This window comes from Stegodyphus dumicola, chromosome 11 (assembly GCF_044657685.1).
Source record: "Stegodyphus dumicola isolate Sdum_Otavi_A_Nest chromosome 11, ASM4465768v1".
Classification (NCBI taxonomy): domain Eukaryota; kingdom Metazoa; phylum Arthropoda; class Arachnida; order Araneae; family Eresidae; genus Stegodyphus; species Stegodyphus dumicola.
The window spans coordinates 167,801,095-167,823,799 of record NC_140778.1 but is presented as its reverse complement, the minus strand read 5'-3'; the positions used below and the strand labels follow the sequence as shown (position 1 = coordinate 167,823,799).

At 49.0% G+C, this 22,705-nt stretch overlaps 3 pseudogenes; all 3 read right to left on the bottom strand.

Moving 5' to 3' along the window:
* Positions 1-4,769: 4,769 nt before the first annotated feature.
* LOC146994762 (U2 spliceosomal RNA) lies at positions 4,770-4,943 on the bottom strand (annotated as a pseudogene).
* Positions 4,944-10,766: 5,823 nt separating this feature from the next.
* Positions 10,767-10,916, bottom strand: LOC146994761 (U2 spliceosomal RNA; annotated as a pseudogene).
* Positions 10,917-12,833: 1,917 nt separating this feature from the next.
* Positions 12,834-13,009, bottom strand: LOC146994760 (U2 spliceosomal RNA; annotated as a pseudogene).
* Between the last annotated feature and the right edge of the window lie 9,696 nt (positions 13,010-22,705).

The following is a 22,705-nucleotide window of genomic DNA, read 5'->3' as shown; positions in this document are numbered from 1 at the left end:
GCCTTACCCTGGTTCGGGAGGAGGGACAGGTCACTAATACGGGTAGCCCGTCATAGGGTCCGGAAAGCCCGGAAGATGGTGTGCTTCTGGCTCGGGAAGATGGTGTTAGGACCACAGGAAATGGAGGGAGACCCACCAGCATCGATAGTCCAAACAATCTTGAGGCGCCGAGATGCGGACCTTGCGGCAGACCACGTAGAGGAGATGGAATTGCAAGAGGCGGCAAAGGGAGCCTCGTCCGAAGCAGACAGGAACTGTGCCACTAACTCAGGAGAAGGAGCGAATCCGATGCGTGCACGGACGAAGGAGGTCAGATCATCCCAGGCGGAAGCACGAACAAAGGGATCTCTAGCGCAGAGCAGCTTGAAGGCAGAGTCGACGGCAGAGATGTCTGAATCCTCCGCAGCGAGTGGAATGCCAAGGGCACCTTTGCCGGAAAGGCCATAAAGATAATTGTTAGATGCCTCGGGAGGAAGATTCAGGGTCTTCTTGAGGGCAGGACGCAGAAAATCGTCAATCTTCTTCCAGTCTCCCTTAGCGTGCTGCGAAGTCCTCATGAAGAAGAGGAGAGAGGGAAAAAAGAAAGTCTTCATTGCATCCAGGCGTTGCCACGGAGCGAGCTTCGAGTCCATAATCTTCTTAGCCAGGATCAAGAAATCACGTAGCTGCACACGGACAGGTGGAAGGTGGAAGCCCACGGGTTTCCCGAGGAAACGGAAGTGATCACCAACACCAAGGGCGTGGATAGGGATGCCATCCAGGTAGAAGACGGTCGGACGCACTCTAGCAGGGCGAGAAGCATCAAGGTGAAGTGTGTGGCATTTACCGGGATTAAGCTGAAGACCAAGATGATAGAAGACGTCAGAAATGCGATCCAGGTCATCCTGAAGAACGTAGGGAGAAGGAGCGAGCAGGAGGACGTCATCGGCGAAGGCGAGGACACGAGGCGAGGAAGGAGAATAGCCAACAGAGCGGAGAACAGGATCAATGGCCAAGTTAAACAGGAGGCCGCTCAAGGGACACCCCTGACGAACACCGGCATTGATGTCAACAGGGCCAGAAACACCGTCGGAAGTGAGTGAGTGAGTGAGTGAGTGAGTGAATATGGCGCAAAAACCAGAGATGATTATGACGCGCCAAACAAAAGATGAGATGATTACAATTGATGACATTAAAATTCAATAAATAAAAACAAGTAGATAAATGTACCAAATCCAGAGGATGAAGTCATATAAAAACAAGTTAAAAGCACATATTAACATTCAAGACACAGTCTTCAAAACAAATTACATTTGGTAATAAAAGCCAATCTCTTTTAAATAATAAAATAAATTAGAATTGACCTCTCTTCCGATTAAACGGTCGAGAGGTAAGTCACAGCTATTAAAATATTTCTGGCGAAGACTATTAAAACATTGACACTCAATTAAAATATGACGAACAGATAAACAAACATTACAATTAAAAAAACAGGCTCATTTTCAGCTTTAAGAAGATAGCTATGTGTGACTCTGGTATGACCAATTCTGAGTCGAGTCAAAAGAACGTCCTCTTTACGATTTCCAGCAAAATCCCAATGCTCAATTCTAGGTTTGATGTTTCTCAACTTGTTGTGATGCTGAACATCCCAAATTTGCTGCCATTTTTTTCGTATCTTTCCCTTGATGACACAGCAGATGTCTCTAAAAGGGATAAGGCGACTGGACAGTTCGACAGCAGATTTTGCCGCGATGTCTGCAAGCTCGTTTCCCTTTATTCCCGTATGCCCGGGAACCCAGCAGTACAGGATTTCATATCCTCGTATCATTAAATTTCTATGAATTTTGAGAACATCCACTACCACAGGATTCTGAGCGTTGGGAAAAGCTTCCAAGGATTTAAGAGCACTATACGAGTCTGTGTAAACTATGAACTTTTTGTGGCAGAGCTTTGAGATGTACAAAAGAGCATAATATATTGCAGTTAGTTCAGATGTTAGGACAGAGAAAGCATGGTGCAGGCATCTGCCCTCTATGTAATTTTCAAATACAAAAGCCATCCCGACATGATCATTTGACTTTGATCCATCTGTGTATATCGGATAATAACTGCTATATTTGTGCCTGTGCTCAGCGAAAAGTTGTCTGTAAACGATCTCGTTAGTGCTCGCCTTTACGTGATGTTTAAAAACATCAAGAAGCTGGATCCGTGAATTTTCCCAAGGTGGAATTTCAAAATTCTGTACTGCTTGGGGGTGCATATCAGAGAGGGAGAGTTCCTCAATGACAGGGCGAACTCTTAAAGGGAAAGTAGGAACACAGGATGGACGTGTTTCAAATAATGTGTTACACTCATTATCAAGTAAGCACAGCTTATTGGGATGTTCAGGTTGAGATAGAGTATTAAAATATTGCAAAAGGGACAATTGCTCATGCCTCAAATGAAGTGATGGTTCGTTACAGTCAACATATAGGCTCTGCACAGGAGAAGTCCTGAAAGCTCCTGAACAAATCCGCAGACCTTGATGGTGAACAGGATCCAGTTTTAACAAAACAGATGAGCGAGCGGATCCATACACAACTGAGCCATAGTCCAGTTTAGAGCGGATAAGCGCTCTGTAAATGCGAAGCATGGAGCAACGCTCTGCACCCCAGGAGGTGTTCGCCAACACTTTTAAAATATTTAGTGTTTTTAGACACTTCTTTCTCAGGTTTAAAACATGAGAAAGGAAAGTCAATTTTCGGTCGAACGTCACTCCTAAAAATTTTACTTCAGGCGCAACTGGAATAATTGTACCATTCAAGTATAACTCAGGTTCAGGATGGAGACCTCGCTTCCTACAAAAGTGCACGCAGACAGTTTTCTGTTTCGAAAAGTTAAATCCCTGTTTGTCTGACCATTCTTGGATCTTAATCAGAGCCATCTGCAGTTGCCTCTCTACATATCTCATGTCTGCTCCTCGACAGCTAATCTGCAGATCATCAACATATAGAGTTCAAATTATCAACATTATTTCATCCTCCTCCTGTGTTACAAAAAAAGAGGCGTACAAGGATGACCAATTTCTGTCTAGTCAAGTGGATCATTTTGCGGTCCTTTCTAATGTTCCCATTCTGGAGGCGTCAGTCCCCTCCTCCTTGGGCGGGGCTAGTTTTAAAAAGCCAAGGACGTCAAAAGTTCATTTTATTCAAGATTCAATTGCAAATTTTATTCTTACTACAGCAAATGAACCACAATGCTGAAATATCCTCACAGATATTTCTACAATATCGCAATAACTTAACAGTAGTTATATTGGACGTTTTACGGAAACGTTGGCCGGAACAAAATTCAAAGTAGAAAAAGTTAATCCGATCTCAACGCGAAATCGCTACAGTCAATAACAGCAGTAAGTAAACAACTGAATTCCGGTGTTTTCCTCCAGCTTTTATAAGCTTATGCACCATGCAACATAATATTCTCGTATTTTCTCAATTTTTTTTCAGATGGGAAAAGAGGACAATGAAATATTCATGAAAGTGTTCATTTCTCTGGAGTAGCTTCCTCCTCCGAAAAATCTCATTCTTCACTGCAGGTGAATATAAAACAAATGTAATTACAAAGGCAATAAAAATAGCAAAACCAAAAATAAATAAATAAATATTCCTGGAGTTATCGAATGCCCATGCTTGGGAAGAAATTGTTTTTTGTGATTAAACAAATATTGAGACAGTAAAATTTATCAGCCAAAACTGCATTACATAATGCCAGAGTTTGATTGACACAAACTCGACATGCACAGTCCAGCACATGGTTTCCAACTCAGAGATACTCTCTCTCTCTCTTCAGTTCAAACGTTGCACTTGAAAACACAGAGTGAAATATTAGGAACTTAAAACAATTAAACAAACAGAAAAATTACAAAAAACACTTTACAAATTCATTTGTAATATGTACAATAAAACAGTACTTTTTAATTTACAATTAATGATTACTTTGTATTCTACACTTCCACACTAGTGGCGGGCAAGCCATCTCAAAACTCAGAATAAACTGCTTCCTGCATAGTGCAGCCATCTATTGGCATTTTCCCGTTTGTTAATATTAATGTGCCAACAAAATAAATGAATGAATGAATAAAAACATAAATACAACAATCCTTAACAATAATTGTAGACCATTACAATTAGCTGGCGTTTAGAAATCATACAGATACAAACAAAACAAACAAAACATTAGGAAACAGACAGAAAAATCTTTGTTGCTGCAGTGTGCCTACAAACATTTTACACCCTTTTGAGAGTTATTTACAATAAAAAGGCTCGTGTGTTGAAAGAAGCAATGTGTATACGCGCGCTGTAGTGGGAAAGATCTGGCAAATGTGAATAGGAATTCTCTCAAACTTACATGAAATGAGACAAAAATGTTACTGCAAATGAAATTTGAGTGATATTTCGAGGCCGATCTTCCTTCAATCAGTCAGACAGAATGAGTAAGTTGTTAACAGTATGGGGAAAAAAATGTGGATTTTATGGGATTTCTGTAAATACGAATAAAACTTCGTATTTACAGAAACCAGAACTTGACACTGAAAAGAACGAGGGTTAAACCCGAGGCTCCAGAATGTTCCCATTCCGAGGAAAAGAACGAGGGGCCCGAGCAATAGCAAGTTAAAAAAAGGCAGGTCGCCGCACACTCGTACAAAGGTATGATGTTTTCAGACCTTCGGTTTTCTGAAATTTGAAGGGGCCATTTTAAATGGACGTTTTCCTGAGGATGCAGTGGGTGAGTGAAGTTTCTACTTTTTGGATATATTGTGGGCCGTATCCTGCAAGTAGTGCCATAGTAGGCCAACCCGTGGCGAGGGCGGAATAAATTCCTAACCACAAGCCTATCTGCAAAAATTAGTTTAATATCTTGACGTCATGTCGACGTCGTATCAGATATTAAGCTGATAAGAACAGATGTTTTTTATTGAACAATATTTTTGGCCACTTTACAGAAGAATGATATTTGCGTGGCAGAAATATCATTTTACAATTCTATTATACATTAATTTTCTATTTACAATTATTTACAGAGCGAAGCAGATATGTACAACAACTATTTTCAGAACCAAGCACTTATGTACAACATACTAGGTTTTTCTTTCTACTTACATATTTCGGGGGTTTGTACTTTGTGAACACTTAATCGGATAGTTCAGTGAGTCCATGTTAAATTTACCAGTTCTCCTGTCTGACGTCCGTGAGATGCTCCACATAGATATCCCTTGATTTACTTATTGTTTCACTTACGATGAGCTTTCGCATAAGTGATGCGTACTTCCTGCTGCAGATCCTGCTGAGAACTTTATCGTTGTTTGGATCCCATGATCCTAGTGCTCCGATTACAATTGCTTCTACGCGCACATCGTTGTATGTAGACTTCAGTGCTTCGATTAGCGGACGGTACTTGTTCATCTTCTCTCGGCGAGCAGCATCAAATGAAGACCGACGGTTGTCAAAAGCAACTGTTATGTCTAGGATGAGGCATGCGTTGTCTCTTGTTAGTATGATGTCCGGGCGTAGCGGGAGTCCTCTGACTGGCCGGTTCTCGGAGAGGAGCTGCCACCTTCCACTGGCTGCCTTTTTAATCCTCTCTACCACTGCATTGTGCCTCGCTTGGTAGAGACGGCTGTATCTCATGCAGTGGCAGAGGACATGCGGGAGGGTCTCGAGCTCAAAGTTGCATCTTCTGCAGCCACGGGAGCCATTCACATTGCGACGAACACCGTTCAGGGGGACGAGGTTTAGCCTTGCACGATGTATAAATCGCCAGTCGGCGAATCGTGTAAATGCCCCGTTCCGGAAAATGTGAGAGCTTGCTTTGGCAGCCGCTGCGCATTCCATCGCCTTGCCCTGGTTGGGATAAGTGATGAGTTTCTCTGCGCGGGATTTCTTGATGGCATTCCGCAGGGTGCGGAATACAAGGCGTCGCTTGCCGGCTGTTATGGTGGTACCGTCATGAGAGATCTCCACAGTGTGGTCGTCAGAAATTGTCCACGTGACTTTTAGGCGACGGGCTGCGCTTCTGGCCGCGGACCAAACTGATGAAATTGGGTTGGAGGTGCTCCTGGGAAAGTCTTCGTCACATCCCGAAAGGAAAGCTGCAATCTCAGAGAAGGAAGGAACCCTTTTCAGTCGTCCACTTACAAGTCGCGTAAGGTCCTCCCAAGCGAGCTGTTGTATCCCAGGGTCCAATGAAGTGAGCAACTTGAAAGCGCTGTCAATCCTTGCTATATCTGAGCTTTCGGCAGCCAGCGGGATACCAAAGCATGCAGATTCCTTCGCGCCGTAAAGATATTCATTTGCCGCCTCGGGAGGTAGGTTGAGAGTCCTCTTTAGTAGCGGGCGCACATGTGAGTCAATCTTTCCCCAGTCGGTTTTCTTCAACCGGGCCGTCTTCATATCAAAATCCATTGATGGAAACACAAAGGATTTGAGCGCGTCAATGCGCTGCCAGGGAGCAAGTGGCGAATTCAGGATCATCTCGCATTTCTGTAGGTAAGTATTGAGTGCCTCGATGTCCGGTGGTTGGTTGAATCCAATTGGTTTCCCCAAAAATTCCTCACCTTCACCCTCACGAAGACACCTGATGGCAGTGCCGTCGATCGAGAACTGAGAGTGGCGGACACCCGTTGGGCGAGCTCCGGAGATATGTAGGGAGAAGCATTTTCTGGGGTTGATGTAGAGGCCAAGCTTTCCAACCAGGTTGTGCGTCAGATTGAGTTGAGTTTGCAGCTCCGCAGGGGAGGGCGCGAGTAGCAGTAGGTCGTCGGCATACGCCAGTATGCGGTGTAGAGGACTTTGCCCTTGGACTGCGACAAGTATCGGGTTGATGGTCAAGTTGAACAACAGCCCACTTAGGGGGCAACCCTGACGTACGCCGATGTCAATTGGAATTGGATCCGTGGGGCCTTCCTCTGTGAAGACGCGTGTGGACGCATCCGTGTACAGCTCCTGTATCAGCTCGGTGAAATGATTCCCAACTCCAGAGGCTCGAAGCGCAGCAAAAATTGCATCGTGGGGCACGGATCCGAAGGCATTGGATAGGTCCAATGACGCCAGGCAGGTGTCAGATTGGCTGGTCCGTGCTAGCTGGATTCTCTGCTGAACAACGAAGTTATTTTCAAACACCCCGTCGAAGGGTAGAAATCCCTTCTGTGACGGGGAGAGGATGCAGTTGTCGATGAGCCAAGAAGTGAACCGTCGTGCCAGGCAACCACAGAACAGCTTGGCAATCGTAACACTCAGCGAGATAGGACGCCAGTTTTTGATGTTATGCGGGTCACCCCCTTTGGGTAACAGGATAGTACGAGAGTCTTTCCAAGCTGCAGGGACTTTCCTAGCTTTCAAGCAGATGTTGAAGATGGCTGCGAGTACTGTACAGTCCGGATCAACGGCCTTCCAATGGTTGTATGAGAGTCGATCGTGTCCGGGTGCCGAGTTTTCAGCTGAATAGAGTTTCCTTGCGATCTCTGCAGGAGAAAATGGAGAGAGGTCAAGTTCTCTGGGGAGAGGGGATGGTGAGGTGTACACTGAGGTGTCAACTCGGTTGTTGCATAGGGCAGCAGCAAAGTGATCTTGTATATCCTGTCTTCCAATTGGGCATCTCTGTGAATCATCCCCGCAAATCAGTCGGACCGCTCTGCGTCGGTTACGACGGTAGAGTTTCTGGAGCAACTTTGGGTCATCACGTATCTTGGCGGAATTGTTGTTGTTTCCAGTTACATCCTCGCTAGCGGGAGGAAGACGAACTGCACTCGCGGCGGCCATCAAGATCTCGTCAAGTAACGTGGAAAAGGCATCCCACTGCTCAGTGGTCATCGGGTCGGAAAACTCTTCCAGTCGTTCTACGAAGTGTTCAAGGGGGGACGTGACTTGTATTTCTACACCACGCAGTGGAGATCTCTCGGCATCATCCGATACGGCTTCTGGAACCGGTGAGTCGGGTGTAACTGTAGGACCGGTAGGTGAAGGCGAATCCGGGAAGGACGGCTCCGGGGAGTGTTCTTCAAAGGAAGGGTTGGTTCCCAGATTGTCAGTCAAAGGCGCATCAACCTGTGGGGTAGTCCTCATGTCTGTTCCTGGAGGTGCGGCATCCTCTTGATAGGGCAAGGTATTAGGGTCTGTTGCACTTGTCGATTGGTAGGCAGTGGAAGGTCCATCAGTTCTAGCATCATCTTGGCGAGATGTACGGAATCGTGCAGTCCGTGCCTGTCGTCTTGCCGAGGTGGAGGGAAGGAGAGGCGTCACTAGAGGTGGCTGGAGTAAGCGCTGCCGTTCACGTCGGTGGCGTGCTTGGTGGTTAAGGAATCCACCCCGTGTTTGGCATGAGAAGTCGCACTGGGTACATCTCCAACGATGTTGAATGCCCGATTCGACGACTACGGGCCGGTCTCTAAAGCATTGATGGGTCGAGACCTTAACGGCGATGGGCAATAGGCAGTGTGCACACCAGTTCCGAGTGCTAGCAACATCTATGCCATGTGTGTACAAGAGGTGTCTGCAGAGCGAGTGGCGGAGTTGGGTCCAGCGTTTCGAATGGAATGTCCTATGGCAGTCCCTTTCGGTGCAGTGGAGTGTGTCTTGCATCGGGAAGAGTAGATGGACAATAGAGTCACGTCGGCAGGATGTCTCTGAGCAGGACTCATGATTCTCCACATGAGTGGGCATAGGCAAAGGCTCCCTCACTGACAGGTTCTGCAATGGCCTGCTAGGACGTGGGCCAGGTGCAATTTGCTCAGTAGAAGTCGTAGCAGCATGTGAGCGTATTACATTGCTGTCTGGTGCGGGCAATTCAGTAGAGAGCAGATCAGTCCTTTCTGAGGGAGTGAGGCATAGGATGAGGACGTCCGCATCAGTCGTGTCTCCAGCGCTGGAGGTAGTATCCAAGCGTGTCTGGCAGGGTACTTGAGGTGCGACATCGGATTCACCAGGTAGGTCTTTACTAGGCGAAGTGGTCACCGGGACAGTGGCAGTTAAAGCAGGTTGAGGAGCAGCGTCTGTTGAGCCAGAGGCAGTGCAGTCCGTGTGGACGGGGCCTGGTGCAGGAGCAGCGGGCGGTGAAGAAGCGGCGTCAGTCAGTGTCTCAGGAGTTGAGGAAGTAAAGTCATCGTCTCCAGGAGAGGTGGGAGGCGGAGCCTGTCTGTGACGGAGGTGACGATGGGACCGCAGCTGTTTCTTATTCAGGCAGGAGCAACCACTATCCGGGCAGGTGACGGCAAACGCCAGTTGAGGTGTGGAAGCATTAGTCTTTGGTCCAGGTATGACGGTGGGAGTAGAATTCCTGGCCGGGAGGGTGAAGTATGGTGTCGACGGGATTGACGTCTCCGAAGGTGGCAGCAAGTTCCTTGTGTTCTCCGCAGGAAACACCTTGGATTTAGCAGGTACGTTGGACGTCAGAGACTCCGTCCCCGCGGTGGAGGTGATCACTGCGCAGAGAGGACCGGTTGAAGCAGGATGAGCAGAACTCTCTCTCATGGATGGCGAAGAAAGAGCTTCAGCGTAAGTGCGTGGGGGTGAGATCGTGAGTGTGTTCGATGAGCAGGCATGACCAGCCGCCGTCCGAGCCCGTGTATGATGACATACGGGCGAGATCAATGACCCAGGAATGCTCGCAGCTACCCTTCTGTCAGGAGGTGGGTGGAGCTGACTGTCTTTCTCCTGCACGTGCGTCCTTGTATGCCTTCTGAGGCCCCTTCTGCTCGTACACTCCAATCCGCAGACGTAGCATGCGAATGTAGACTGGGGTGTGGTGGGCGTGTCCTTGGCAGAGGAGGACGTGTGAGCAGACTTGGCGAGTGATGAACCCTCTGGTGTCCTTCGTTCACTAGGTTGACAAGTGACCACAGGTAGGAGCGGTGTGCAGCCAGAAGTCTTGGCTTGAATTCTATCCAACAGTTGGCGTAAGTGTCCACCTTTGGAAAGGGGCGGTCCAGAGGGTGTAACGAAAGCTGGCACGTGTCTGGGCAAGGAGGACGACCCGGTGGGCGTGGCTTCACTAGTGGCGATACTCCCGTAGTAGTAGGTGGGCACACTCCTGGCAGACGAGCCGGCTCCGGGCAGGCAAGGCGTGGCACTAGGGACCACAGCGGCGACTCCAGGATGAGCAGTGGCACTAGAAGATGCAGGAACAGCTCTGGAACCTCCAGTGGCAATTTCGGGAGAGGCACTCGCTCCAAGGGCAGGAATAGCTCCGGCAGATCCAGCGACGACACAAGAGTTTCCATCGGAGGATCCATGGTCTGCAGCGGCGACTTGGGAAGTAGCCGGAACGGATTGGATCAATCCAGGGACAGATGCAACCGGGAAGGCTCCGGCCGTCACAGGGATGTCTTCAGAAGCTCCAGGGTAGGCAGGAATGGCCTCAGACAATCCGGGGGCCTCAGCTTCTGCATCAGGCGCACCAGAAGAGGCTCCAATAGATCCAGGGATGGCTTGGGAAGCATCAGCGGCTGATCCCGGAGCAAGAGGGACGACTCCATTGGATCCAGGGATAGCTCCAGCGGGAACGGCGGGCACTCCATGGTCAACAGCTGCTCCAGGGACTCGATGAACAGCACGGGAACAGGTTCCAATGGATCCAGCAACAGGACCTCCAGCGGGAACGGCAGGCACTCCACGGTCAACAGCTACAACAGGAACATCTCCAGGGACTCCATGCACCGTATGGGAACCTGCTCCGGCATCCAGGACTCCAAAACTGTCTTCAGGAGGCGGTGAGCGTTTTCCAGGGCTCCGAACTCCAGGCGGTGGGCGGGGCCTCGGCTGTGGGCGAGGCCTAGAAACAGGAAACATCTTTAGCCACCAGTCTACCTGTAAAAACAGTAAGAAGTGACCAAAAAAGATGAAAAAGTATCGGCAACTCGACCGATTTACTACACTTTGATCTTAGCCAAAAGGCCGAGAAGCGATGCAGAATTCTCTGGCGTGATGAATTCACTTTCAATTTTTCATATTTCAAAAGTCCTGAGCATTCGTGCAGGGGGAGAAGGGGGTGCAGAAGACTCAGGTTAGCGAGTGCTGCTTGGGGGGTTTTTATGATATGTCGTTATTTCATCCTCCTCCTGTGTTACAAAAAAAGAGGTGTACAAGGATGACCAATTTCTGTCTAGTCAAGTGGATCATTTTGCGGTCCTTTCTAATGTTCCCATTCTGGAGGCGTCAGTCTCCTCCTCCTTGGGCGGGGCTAGTTTTAAAAAGCCAAGGACGTTAAAAGTTCATTTCATTCAAGATTCAATTGCAAATTTTATTCTTACTACAGCAAATGAACCACAATGCTGAAATATCCTCACAGATATTTCTACAATATCGCAATAACTTAACAGTAGTTATATTGGACGTTTTACGGAAACGTTGGCCGGAACAAAATTCAAAGTAGAAAAAGTTAATCCGATCTCAACGCGAAATCGCTACAGTCAATAACAGCAGTAAGTAAACAACTGAATTCCGGTGTTTTCCTCCAGCTTTTATAAGCTTATGCACCATGCAACATAATATTCTCGTATTTTCTCAATTTTTTTCAGATGGGAAAAGAGGACAATGAAATATTCATGAAAGTGTTCATTTCTCTGGAGTAGCTTCCTCCTCAGAAAAATCTCATTCTTCACTGCAGGTGAATATAAAACAAATGTAATTACAAAGGCAATAAAAATAGCAAAACCAAAAATAAATAAATAAATATTCCTGGAGTTATCGAATGCCCATGCTTGGGAAGAAATTATTTTTTGTGATTAAACAAATATTGAGACAGTAAAATTTATCAGCCAAAACTGCATTACATAATGCCAGAGTTTGATTGACACAAACTCGACATGCACAGTCCAGCACATGGTTTCCAACTCAGAGATACTCTCTCTCTCTCTTCAGTTCAAACGTTGCACTTGAAAACACAGAGTGAAATATTAGGAACTTAAAACAATTAAACAAACAGAAAAATTACAAAAAACACTTTACAAATTAATTTGTAATATGTACAATAAAACAGTACTTTTTAATTTACAATTAATGATTACTTTGTATTCTACACTTCCACACTAGTGGCGGGCAAGCCATCTCAAAACTCAGAATAAACTGCTTCCTGCATAGTGCAGCCATCAATTGGCATTTTCCCGTTTGTTAATATTAATGTGCCAACAAAATAAATGAATGAATGAATAAAAACATAAATACAACAATCCTTAACAATAATTGTAGACCATTACAATTAGCTGGCGTTTAGAAATCATACAGAGACAAACAAAACAAACAAAACATTAGGAAACAGACAGAAAAATCTTTGTTGCTGCAGTGTGCCTACAAACATTTTACACCCTTTTGAGAGTTATTTACAATAAAAAGGCTCGTGTGTTGAAAGAAGCAATGTGTATACGCGCGCTGTAGTGGGAAAGATCTGGCAAATGTGAATAGGAATTCTCTCAAACTTACATGAAATGAGACAAAAATGTTACTGCAAATGAAATTTGAGTGATATTTCGAGGCCGATCTTCCTTCAATCAGTCAGACAGAATGAGTAAGTTGTTAACAGTACGGGGAAAAAAATGTGGATTTTATGGGATTTCTGTAAATACGAATAAAACTTCGTATTTACAGAAACCAGAACTTGACACTGAAAAGAACGAGGGTTAAACCCGAGGCTCCAGAATGTTCCCATTCCGAGGAAAAGAACGAGGGGCCCGAGCAATAGCAAGTTAAAAAAAAGGCAGGTCGCCGCACACTCGTACAAAGGTATGATGTTGTCAGACCTTCGGTTTTCTGAAATTTGAAGAGGCCATTTTAAAAGGACGTTTTCCTGAGGATGCAGTGGGTGAGTGAAGTTTCTGCTTTTTGGATATATTGTGGGCCGTATCCTGCAAGTAGTGCCATAGCAGGCCAACCCGTGGCGAGGGCGGTATAAATTCCTAACCACAAGCCTATCTGCAAAAATTAGTTTAATATCTTGACGTCATGTCGACGTCGTATCAGATATTAAGCTGATAAGAACAGAAAATTTTTATTAACAAATGTTTCTTGCCATTTTACATAGTGTTGGTAAGACCATGGCATGCTATACCAACAACGCACACAGTGCGATTTTAGGTTTCATATTTATTTGTTGTGAGAGATATGTACATATTTACAATATTTACAAAATTTGCATAACTGTGAAAGTCCTTTATACAAGAGTTGTCCCATGACCGCATCCTGACAAGCTGTTACTGAGTCCAACAATGCCTAATTAGGACTGTTTTACCCCAGTGAGTTGCTCAACATACACGTCCCTAGAAAATTTAATAGTTTCGCTAACTGCGAGTTTCTTCAAAAGGTTTCCGTATTTGTTGCTGCACAGCCTGCGTAGCACTCTATCGTTCTTGTCGTCCCAAGAGCCGAGAGAACCAATGATGATGGGATGAATCTGAACATCGGTGTAGTCTTTCCTGAGCAGCTCAGCAACCGGACGGTACTTGGAAATCTTCTCCTCTCTGGCGGAAGAAAAAGCAGCAAGCCTATTCTCGAACGGGATGGTGACGTCGATTACCAGAGCGGAGGAGCCTTTGCGAAGAACCAGATCGGGGCGGAGAGAAGTACCAGGGAAGACTTGGTTGCAGAAGAGCACATCCCAGCGCCCACTCGCGGCCTTCTTCAGCCGTTCAACCACAGCATTGTGACGCCGCTGGAAAATGGAAGAATAACGCATACAGTGGTTGAGGACATGTGGGAGCGTTTCTTCACTGAAATTGCAACGGCGACATCCACGGCGTGAACGGTCCCAGGGCTTGCAGGCATTGAGAGGTACCAGGTTCAGCCTGGCACGGTGAACAAATCTCCAGTCCGCGAAGCGCGTGAAGGACCCCTCTCTGAAGAAGTGCGAGCTCGAGCGCGAGACGGCAACACATTCCATGGCCTTACCCTGGTTCGGGAGGAGGGACAGGTCACTAATACGGGTAGCCCGTCATAGGGTCCGGAAAGCCCGGAAGATGGTGTGCTTCTGGCTCGGGAAGATGGTGTTAGGACCACAGGAAATGGAGTTAGACCCACCAGCATCGATAGTCCAAACAATCTTGAGGCGCCGAGATGCGGACCTTGCGGCAGACCACGTAGAGGAGATGGAATTGCAAGAGGCGGCAAAGGGAGCCTCGTCCGAAGCAGACAGGAACTGTGCCACTAACTCAGGAGAAGGAGCGAATCCGATGCGTGCACGGACGAAGGAGGTCAGATCATCCCAGGCGGAAGCACGAACAAAGGGATCTCTAGCGCAGAGCAGCTTGAAGGCAGAGTCGACGGCAGCGATGTCTGAATCCTCCGCAGCGAGTGGAATGCCAAGGGCACCTTTGCCGGAAAGGCCATAAAGATAATTGTTAGATGCCTCGGGAGGAAGATTCAGGGTCTTCTTGAGGGCAGGACGCAGAAAATCGTCAATCTTCTTCCAGTCTCCCTTAGCGTGCTGCGAAGTCCTCATGAAGAAGAGGAGAGAGGGAAAAAAAGAAAGTCTTCATTGCATCCAGGCGTTGCCACGGAGCGAGCTTCGATTCCATAATCTTCTTAGCCAGGATCAAGAAATCACGTAGCTGCGCACGGAGAGGTGGAAGGTGGAAGCCCACGGGTTTCCCGAGGAAACGGAAGTGATCACCATCACCAAGGGCGTGGATAGGGATGCCATCCAGGTAGAAGACGGTCGGACGCACTCTAGCAGGGCGAGAAGCATCAGGGTGAAGTGTGTGGCATTTACCGGGATTAAGCTGAAGACCAAGACGAGAGAAGACGTCAGAAATGCGATCCAGGTCATCCTGAAGAACGTAGGGAGAAGGAGCGAGCAGGAGGACGTCATCGGCGAAGGCGAGGACACGAGGCGAGGAAGGAGAAGAGCCAACAGAGCGGAGAACAGGATCAATGGCCAAGTTAAACAGGAGGCCGCTCAAGGGACACCCCTGACGAACACCGGCATTGATGTCAACAGGGCCAGAAACACCGTCGGAAGAGAGGAAGCAGGTAGAGGAATTCCTGTAGAGGTCTTGGATTAAGGAGACGAAGTCCTCCCCGACACCAGACGTGAGTAGTGCAGTGAAGATCGCAGAGTGCGGGACCGAGCCGAAGGCGTTGGCAATGTCGAGAGAGGCCAGACAGAGCTCAGACTTCGTCCTACGGGCAAGCTGGAACCGCTGCTGGACGATGAAGTTGTGCTCAAGAACCCCATCGTGCGGCATGAATCCTTTCTGTGAGGGGTGGAGAATCTCGTTGTCACATAACCAGTGCGTGAGACGTTTCGCTAGACATCCAGAGAAAAGGCGAGCAATTGAAGAACTGAGGGCAATTGGCCTCCAGTTTTCAATCACCGACGGGTCCCCTTTCTTGAAGATGAGGAACGAACGGGAAGATTTCCATGAGGACGGAACACGCCGGAAGCGAAGACAGATGTTGAATATCTCACTCAAGATCTTGCAGTCTGGATCAGCCTCTCGCCAGTGGGCATACGAGAGGCGGTCAGGGCCGGGCGCAGAGTTCTCACAGGAGCGAAGCTTGGCAAGAACCTCGGCAGGAGAGAAAGGAGACAAATCGAGAGGAGGACGTTCCGGGATACAGGTAGTGAAGATAGATGAGTGAGAGTCTCTGGCGGAGTACCTTGAGGAGAATTCGAGGGCGATCTCTTCTGCAGGAATGGAGCAAGGAGGAGAGCTGTCAGAGGAAAGGAGACGGATGGCTCTGCGACGATTTCTCCGGTATAAACGTTGAATGACCCGAGGATTAGAGGTGTTGACCGGGCGCGGAGAACCAGGCACAGGAGGAGAAGGAGGAGGGAGCTTGACAATTTCTGAGGCAGACTCCGTGACGTTCAGAAGGCAGGCCTCAAAGGAGTCCCAAGCATCATCGTCAGTAGTCCCAGAAGAAAAGCTATGCAGGGAATCCCAGAAGTTCAGGAGAGGAGGCTCAGTGACCGGAATTACGTCTGCAGGAGGAATACGAGCAGGGTCATCAGCGGCCACAACGGGAACAACCTCATGAAGGTCGACATCAGGAAACTCGGAAGTGGGGAAGACGGCAGAAGATTGTGTGTCATCAGCAGGTGACGAAGAGGAGGGAGGAGATGCAGAGACGAGGCAATCAGGGGGAACAACAGCACGGGAGGAGGAGGCAGCAGGTGAGGCAGAAGTCGACACAGGAGCAGGATGAGCGGCCGAAGAGGGATGAAGAAGCCCTGAACGAGGAGCATCAGGAGTAGCCCTGGAGACGTCGGGAGGAGAAGGTGGCAGCGAGTGAGAGGCCGATACAGCGGGAGACGAATCGGAAGAGCAAGGAGATGGGACTGGAGCAGGTGAAGAAGGAGCGTCCAAAGAAGTCACAGGAGGAGCTGGAGCGGACGTAGCCGGAGATCTGGAGGACACGTCAGCGGGTGAAGAAGAGGCACCAGGTGGAGGGTGCGGCTGTCTACGGCGCTGTCGCTGAGGCACAGGAGCAGGAAGATGAATGTTGTGGTCAATAGAAGAGTTCCTCTCAGCACGCCGGTGGAATTCGGAGTGGTTGAATAACCCTTTCCGGGAAGGACACGAGAACGGACAAACTGTACACTTCCAGCGGAAAGAGCCACCAGTGGAGATGACGGGAGGCGAGGTGCGGAAACAGGCATGGACAGAAACCTTGTTGGCAAGCCGGGAGTTGCAAAGGCTGCACCATTTCATGCATGAAGAAATGGGGGTCAGATGTTCCTGGAGAAGCTGTCTGGTGAGGGATCTCTTCATGCAGGACCAGGAGTTGGAGTGGAACAGGAGGCTGCAATTGGGCTCTGTGCACGTGAAGACATCGCTTACAGGAAAGACGAGATGGAGCGTGGTACCCTCGCGGCACGTAGTAGAAGGAATAGGAGCGCCTGAAGATGCAGCATTGGAAGGAGGCGGTGAGGCTTGAAGAGAAGTAGACGGGAGCTGCGGATGGCCAGTGGAAGAGAAGTCAGCAGCACCAGGAGAGGCGGGAGGAGGAGCAAGGCGATGACGGCGGAAGCGGTGAAAGCGTAGCTGTCTCTTGTTGAGGAACGACTTACCACACGTTGGACAGTCAACCGGAGAAGAGCAAGTGGAGACACCAGGAGACGCGGGCACAGCAGCAATAGGAGAAATACCAGAATCCGGGCGTGAAGGAGACCCCCGCCTAGAAGCAGATTCGTCGGAAAGCAGGAGAGACGCTCTGTCGCCAGAAGTTGCAGGAGCAGGAACAGGAGAGGAGGAAGCACTAGGAGTTTCATCAGCAGAGATCGCAGAGGACGGCGAACGAACTGTAGGACTACCCGAAGGAGAAGTAGATGTGGCAGATCGAGCAAGCCGCGTGTTGGCAGCAACAGGAGACTTGGTCGGAGAAGTGTGCGAGCAGGAGTGTCCAGCAGCAGCACGTGATCTTGTGTGGTGACACACTGGGGAATCTGAAGAAGGGGCACTGGTAGCAGGGATGGAGCCAGGAGAAGGTAAGGATGGAGCCGAAGTAAGAGGCACGAGCGGTGCAGTGAGCGTTTCCGAAGGAGGCGAATTCCGGGAGCGGGAAGCGAAGACATCATTGCAGATGCGAGAGGAGGCAGACGTCCTGGCAGAGATGATGGAGAGCATCTGGCACAGGAAACCACTTCTCAGCAGAGGAGGACCAGAGGGAACAGCAGCGGCAGAGATGTGGCGACGTGGAGCAGGAGCAGGGTGAAGACTACCAGACCGCGTTGTCATCACGGAGGAGTGACCAGAAGCGGGCAAATGGCTCAGAGGTCTGCGTGGCGTCGTGTCCAGCGATCCATCGGGGCATCCAGCACTCTGTGGCAGTCCACCAAGGAGAGATGGCATCGGAGGGAGACCAGGAGTAGTCGGAGAAGGAAGGCGAGGCGGCCTCTCTGGCAAAATGATCTGATGCGCTGACGCAGGATCAGACATAGCTGAAAAAACTAAAGAAACAGTAACACAAATAACTAGCAAATTATCCAATTGGCAAGATCAAAGTGAGGCAGCGGGGGGAGCTTCAATTGGGGCTTTTGGTGGACCCAAGAAAGGAAGATAAGAACGAGGAAAAGAAAAGGAGGGAAGAGCAAAAGAAGAAGGAGGAAAACGAGGGAAAGAGCAAAAGAAGAAGGAAGGAAAAGTAGGGAGAGAGTAAATTCGAAGCCACGCCCACCCGGACGAGTGAGGCAGCGGAAAGGAAGTTTCAGGGCTTATCAAAACAGAAAAGACACCGTAAACGGAGTATTTCTGAAATAAAAAGCGAGAAGACATAGAAAAGAAACCATTTCTCACTAGGGACGACTGAAAAACAGCCGAAGCAGTAAGAAGGGAGAAGAAAAAGTTAGGCCCCGCCCAGCACCGAAATATACTGCAAGCAGTATAAACAGTGTAGACGGGAAAGAACCTGCTCGCTCACAGGCAACCTGCACGCTCACAGGTGAAAGGGCCCCATTGAACGCAAGTAAAGAACGTATTCGAACCATCAAGCGTCAATGGGAGGGGAGAGACAGAGAGAAAGAAAGCAAAACTTACGTAGGATCCACCTCGACTCCGCTTTCAGCTCCGTCCACCAGACGAGTAAACTATTCCATCAGCATGGTGTCTGGAAATCTGAAAAAAGAACAAAATAAGACATCAGATTAAGCTGATAAGAACAGATGTTTTTTATTGAACAATATTTTTGGCCACTTTACAAAAGAATGATATTTGCGTGGCAGAAATATCATTTTACAATTCTATTATACATTAATTTTCTATTTACAATTATTTAGAGAGCGAAGCAGATATGTACAACAACTATTTTCAGAACCAAGCACTTATGTACAACATACTAGGTTTTTCTTTCTACTTACATATTTCGGGGGTTTGTACTTTGTGAACACTTAATCGGATAGTTCAGTGAGTCCATGTTAAATTTACCAGTTCTCCTGTCTGACGTCCGTGAGATGCTCCACATAGATATCCCTTGATTTACTTATTGTTTCACTTACGATGAGCTTTCGCATAAGTGATGCGTACTTCCTGCTGCAGATCCTGCTGAGAACTTTATCGTTGTTTGGATCCCATGATCCTAGTGCTCCGATTACAATTGCTTCTACGCGCACATCGTTGTATGTAGATTTCAGTGCTTCGATTAGCGGACGGTACTTGTTCATCTTCTCTCGGCGAGCAGCATCAAATGAAGACCGACGGTTGTCAAAAGCAACTGTTATGTCTAGGATGAGGCATGCGTTGTCTCTTGTTAGGATGATGTCCGCGCGTAGCGGGAGTCCTCTGACTGGCCGGTTCTCGGAGAGGAGCTGCCACCTTCCACTGGCTGCCTTTTTAATCCTCTCTACCACTGCATTGTGCCTCGCTTGGTAGAGACGGCTGTATTTCACGCAGTGTCAGAGGACATGCGGGAGGGTCTCGAGCTCAAAGTTGCACCTTCTGCAGCCACGGGAGCCATTCACATTCCGACGAACACCGTTCAGGGGGACGAGGTTTAGCCTTGCACGATGTATAAATCGCCAGTCGGCGAATCGTGTAAATGCCCCGTTCCGGAAAAAATGAGAGCTTGCTTTGGCAGCCGCTGCGCATTCCATCGCCTTGCCCTGGTTGGGATAAGTGATGAGTTTCTCTGCGCGGGATTTCTTGATGGCATTCCGCAGGGTGCGGAATACAAGGCGTCGCTTGCCGGCTGTTATGGTGGTACCGTCATGAGAGATCTCCACAGTGTGGTCGTCAGAAATTGTCCACGTGACTTTTAGGCGACGGGCTGCGCTTCTGGCCGCGGACCAAACTGATGAAATTGGGTTGGAGGTGCTCCTGGGAAAGTCTTCGTCACATCCCGAAAGGAAAGCTGCAATCTCAGAGAAGGAAGGAACCCTTTTCAGTCGTCCACTTACAAGTCGCGTAAGGTCCTCCCAAGCGAGCTGTTGTATCCCAGGGTCCAATGAAGTGAGCAACTTGAAAGCGCTGTCAATCCTTGCTATATCTGAGCTTTCGGCAGCCAGCGGGATACCAAAGCATGCAGATTCCTTCGCGCCGTAAAGATATTCATTTGCCGCCTCGGGAGGTAGGTTGAGAGTCCTCTTTAGTAGCGGGCGCACATGTGAGTCAATCTTTGCCCAGTCGGTTTTCTTCAACCGGGCCGTCTTCATATCAAAATCCATTGATGGAAACACAAAGGATTTGAGCGCGTCAATGCGCTGCCAGGGAGCAAGTGGCGAATTCAGGATCATCTCGCATTTCTGTAGGTAAGTATTGAGTGCCTCGATGTCCGGTGGTTGGTTGAATCCAATTGGTTTCCCCAAAAATTCCTCACCTTCACCCTCACGAAGACACCTGATGGCAGTGCCGTCGATCGAGAACTGAGAGTGGCGGACACCCGTTGGGCGAGCTCCGGAGATATGTAGGGAGAAGCATTTTCTGGGGTTGATGTAGAGGCCAAGCTTTCCAACCAGGTTGTGCGTCAGATTGAGTTGTGCTTGCAGCTCCGCAGGGGAGGGCGCGAGTAGCAGTAGGTCGTCGGCATACGCCAGTATGCGGTGTAGAGGACTTTGCCCTTGGACTGCGACAAGTATCGGGTTGATGGTCAAGTTGAACAACAGCCCACTTAGGGGGCAACCCTGACGTACTCCGATGTCAATTGGAATTGGATCCGTGGGGCCTTCCTCTGTGAAGACGCGTGTGGACGCATCCGTGTACAGCTCCTGTATCAGCTCGGTGAAATGATTCCCAACTCCAGAGGCTCGAAGCGCAGCAAAAATTGCATCGTGGGGCACGGATCCGAAGGCATTGGATAGGTCCAATGACGCCAGGCAGATGTCAGATTGGCTGGTCCGTGCTAGCTGGATTCTCTGCTGAACAACGAAGTTATTTTCAAACACCCCGTCGAAGGGTAGAAATCCCTTCTGTGACGGGGAGAGGATGCAGTTGTCGATGAGCCAAGAAGTGAACCGTTGTGCCAGGCAACCACAGAACAGCTTGGCAATCGTAACACTCAGCGAGATAGGACGCCAGTTTTTGATGTTATGCGGGTCACCCCCTTTGGGTAACAGGATAGTACGAGAGTCTTTCCAAGCTGCAGGGACTTTCCTAGCTTTCAAGCAGATGTTGAAGATGGCTGCGAGTACTGTACAGTCCGGATCAACGGCCTTCCAATGGTTGTATGAGAGTCGATCGTGTCCGGGTGCCGAGTTTTCAGCTGAATAGAGTTCCTTGCGATCTCTGCAGGAGAAAATGGAGAGAGGTCAAGTTCTCTGGGGAGAGGGGATGGTGAGGTGTACACTGAGGTGTCAACTCGGTTGTTGCATAGGGCAGCAGCAAAGTGATCTTGTATATCCTGTCTTCCAATTGGGCATCTCTGTGAATCATCCCCGCAAATCAGTCGGACCGCTCTGCGTCGGTTACGACGGTAGAGTTTCTGGAGCAACTTTGGGTCATCACGTATCTTGGCGGAATTGTTGTTGTTTCCAGTTACATCCTCGCTAGCGGGAGGAAGACGAACTGCACTCGCGGCGGCCATCAAGATCTCGTCAAGTAACGTGGAAAAGGCATCCCACTCCTCAGTGGTCATCGGGTCGGAAAACTCTTCCAGTCGTTCTACGAAGTGTTCAAGGGGGGACGTGACTTGTATTTCTACACCACCCAGTGGAGATCTCTCGGCATCATCCGATACGGCTTCTGGAACCGGTGAGTCGGGTGTAACTGTAGGACCGGTAGGTGAAGGCGAATCCGGGAAGGACGGCTCCGGGGAGTGTTCTTCAAAGGAAGGGTTGGTTCCCAGATTGTCAGTCAAAGGCGCATCAACCTGTGGGGTAGTCCTCATGTCTGTTCCTGGAGGTGCGGCATCCTCTTGATAGGGCAAGGTATTAGGGTCTGTTGCACTTGTCGATTGGTAGGCAGTGGAAGGTCCATCAGTTCTAGCATCATCTTGGCGAGATGTACGGAATCGTGCAGTCCGTGCCTGTCGTCTTGCCGAGGTGGAGGGAAGGAGAGGCGTCACTAGAGGTGGCTGGAGTAAGCGCTGCCGTTCACGTCGGTGGCGTGCTTGGTGGTTAAGGAATCCACCCCGTGTTTGGCATGAGAAGTCGCACTGGGTACATCTCCAACGATGTTGAATGCCCGATTCGACGACTACGGGCCGGTCTCTAAAGCATTGATGGGTCGAGACCTTAACGGCGATGGGCAATAGGCAGTGTGCACACCAGTTCCGAGTGCTGCCAACATCTATGCCATGTGTGTACAAGAGGTGTCTGCAGAGCGAGTGGCGGAGTTGGGTCCAGCGTTTCGAATGGAATGTCCTATGGCAGTCCCTTTCGGTGCTGTGGAGTGTGTCTTGCATCGGGAAGAGTAGATGGACAATAGAGTCACGTCGGCAGGATGTCTCTGGGCAGGACTCATGATTCTCCACATGAGTGGGCATAGGCAAAGGCTCCCTCACTGACAGGTTCTGCAATGGCCTGCTAGGACGTGGGCCAGGTGCAATTTGCTCAGTAGAAGTCGTAGCAGCATGTGAGCGTATTACATTGCTGTCTGGTGCGGGCAATTCAGTAGAGAGCAGATCAGTCCTTTCTGAGGGAGTGAGGCATAGGATGAGGACGTCCGCATCAGTCGTGTCTCCAGCGCTGGAGGTAGTATCCAAGCGTGTCTGGCAGGGTACTTGAGGTGCGACATCGGATTCACCAGGTAGGTCTTTACTAGGCGAAGTGGTCACCGGGACAGTGGCAGTTAAAGCAGGTTGAGGAGCAGCGTCTGTTGAGCCAGAGGCAGTGC